This window comes from Nannospalax galili, unplaced genomic scaffold (genome assembly GCF_000622305.1).
Source record: "Nannospalax galili isolate Female #2095 unplaced genomic scaffold, S.galili_v1.0 scaffold2438, whole genome shotgun sequence".
Classification (NCBI taxonomy): domain Eukaryota; kingdom Metazoa; phylum Chordata; class Mammalia; order Rodentia; family Spalacidae; genus Nannospalax; species Nannospalax galili.
The window spans coordinates 207,978-211,122 of record NW_008340982.1 but is presented as its reverse complement, the minus strand read 5'-3'; positions in this window follow the sequence as shown (position 1 = coordinate 211,122).

Below are 3,145 nucleotides of genomic sequence, written 5' to 3'. Positions count from 1 at the left end.
TCAGGTTTACATGAACAATCAGAAGTTGAGAATTTAGTCTTCCTCCTAGAAAAGTCACCACCATTTGAGAGCCATGAGCGTAGGCCCCTGTGGGCCTGTGGGTCTACAGATGGGCACACATGATCAGCAGAAACCAGTGAGGAATAAGCTGAGTGGAGCCCTGTCCCTGTCCCTTGGGTGGCTTGAAAGAATACTGAGAATCAGGAATGGTGAGGAAGCAGTTGGTATCTTGGGGTAAGAGCTATAGGATCATAAAGACCACATGTGCTGGCCTGTCAGTTACAGAGGCTGTAACTCCCTAGCTTTCCAAAGGTGCACTGTGGTTACAGGCCTGGCAGGGTTCATTTAATTGGTAGCCTTTGAAATGTTTTTGCTCCCCAATCTTTATAAAAAGGAAATGAGTGCTGTGGTGGGTGGACGAGGTGTTGAGCTGTTCTGGCTACAAGGCAAGAGATCGGGCCTTTGATGAGCTAGGGAAATAATTAGGAGCACATGTTCACGATACACTGCCTGACTCACACAGGACCCTAGGAATGCTGAGTCCTGAGGAGAGGTGCAGGAAGGGAGACATTGGCAGGTGGCTAACTGGATCACTTGCCAACATCAGAAACAATATTTACTAGTTTAGGGCCATGAAATAGGAGAACATGGGGCTGGAGAGATGGCTCAGCAGTCAACAGTACTAGCTGCTCTTCCAGAGGACCAGGATTCAGGTTCCCAGCACCCACATGGTAGTTAATAATGATCCATAATTCCAGTTTCAGGGGAACCAACACCCTCTTCTGGCTTCTGCAGATACCTGCCTACACAAGGCATATGTACAGACATATAAAATAAAAACAACAAAAATAAGCTAAATATTGAAAACAAGAAAGGAGGAAGGCATGTAGCTCAATCTTAGAATTTTTGTCTCGCATGTACAAAGAAATAGGTTTGATCCTCTAAGAGAAAAATTAAGAATATTAACAAGAATAAAGAATTGCTATAATTGTCACTAATGAACTGCTTATACTCTATGTTTATAGAACACCAAGTTGCCCTGAGTCTAGTTCTCTTGCATTGCAAATAGATGTCAAAGACTAAAGCTGAACTGTATGGTACAAGAAATAATATAATGCGTAGTATTGTAGGATAATAACTTAATTACAGAAGCTGAACTTATTTAATATTTTTGCTTTTCTCAATAATATTGTCATATACTAAATGGAAGATGCATTTTGTGTCTTAAAAATTCCTCATTCCTCATAGAATATTGTATTCATCTCTCTATGAGTATAGATATATTTGCATATGGGTTTATTTTTTTACATAGTATTAACTTATGTACAGAAACCTGGAAGAGGGCTCTGACAAAAACTTGGGTCAATATGATAAAATATCATCAATATGATAAAATGTCATAACAACTTTAGTGATGAAGAATATCAGTCTTCAGTGATGTATTTTTATGAATTCTATCTCTATTTCTTTACTTCAAGATTATAATGCTTAATTTTACCAATGAGAACCCTGAGAGCAATATCTACATGCACAATAAAAAAAATTCTGAAGAGCACAGCGTATTATCTTATGTGCCATTGGCTAGGATATTCCTGGAAAAGGTATAAGGATTAAATTTGGTCATCTGTACTCTTCTGGCAAATTCAAATTATGCAGCACTATCAAATTACATATTCAGTAATCTGCAATTTTATCAATACCGTGAGTGTTAAAAAGATTGAGAATCCACAATGAAAGGGTCTGAGGAGACATGACTATGTATTTTACATGTACTTCTGATATGGACCCTTTTGCTATTAAAAAAAAAAGATGACTGGAAAAATTGAATGGCAACATGAATAAAGTTGGATAGGGTAATGTTGATACCATAATCTTTACAGTTGTACATTTGACACTTAATTAAAATGAGTTTGAACCCTTTGCATCCACTTAGAGAGATGCTTTTTGAAATTTACAGTTTGAAAAAAAATAGAAAAACTAAATAAAAATATAAATAATGTCAGGCATGGTGGCTCAGGCCTTTAAGCCCAGCACTCAGGTAGCAGAGGCAGGTAGATCTCTGTGAGACTGAGGCTAGCCTGGTCTACATAGGAAGTTCCAGACCAGCTGGGGCTACAGGGAAACCCTGTCTCTCTCTCCCTTCCTCTTCCTCTTCCTCTCTCTCTCTCATAAAAAAATTAGATGTGTAATGAATGCATAGAACACATGATTATATTATGTTTCAACATTCACTGTTAAAAATACACCAAAATCTGCTATAAAAAATTAAAAATTGAGCTGATAAGATTGCTCAGCACTCAGCACCTCATGACTGGAGTTTAGTCAGTAGTCCACATGGTAAAAGGCAAGAAACAACTGCAAGCTGTCCTCTGACTTCCAAATAAAAACAAAAACAAAAACCCTGTGAGGCTAATCACCTCCTTGTGATGAAGGTCTTCGATAAATTGCATTCAGCAATAGAAAGTGATCTCTTCCAGTCCTCCATTTATTATTGTATGTCATTACTGTATGCAATACATGAATACAAAGGAGATGATAATTGGTTGCCTATGCTATTGCCAGTATTATCACAGTCTATCCTTTCTTCTCTTGATGGATTGGTAGATGGCATTTAGGAATGGTATTACTGTTAATGTTCGGTATATGCATTTTATGAGTATATATATATATATAAATCTTTGTTGATTTAATAACATAATTCTTACTCATAGAATGAACATATCTTTATGTTAGTTGATGTTATGGAATAATTATAAAAATATTCATCCTCTTCATGATTTTGAAATGAGTCTTGGAAAAAAGGATAAGGAGGGAAAAAGTAAAAAATATGTGAGGAAAAATGAGCAAAGTTCTCCAAATTAGGAAACACATATTAATTTAGGAATTAATGAAGCTACAAAACTAAAACAAGGGGACTGGAGAGATGACTCAGCAGTTAAGAATACTGACTGTTTTTGCAGAAGACCTGGGTTCAAATCCCAGCACCCACATGGTGGCTAACAACCGTCCATAACGTCAGTTTCAGGGGATCCAATGCTCTCTTCTGTTCTCCTTGGGCACTGCACAACATGGCTGCGCTTACATAATGGAAGCACAGTACTCATACACATAAAATAAATAAATAATAAATAAATAAATAAAATGT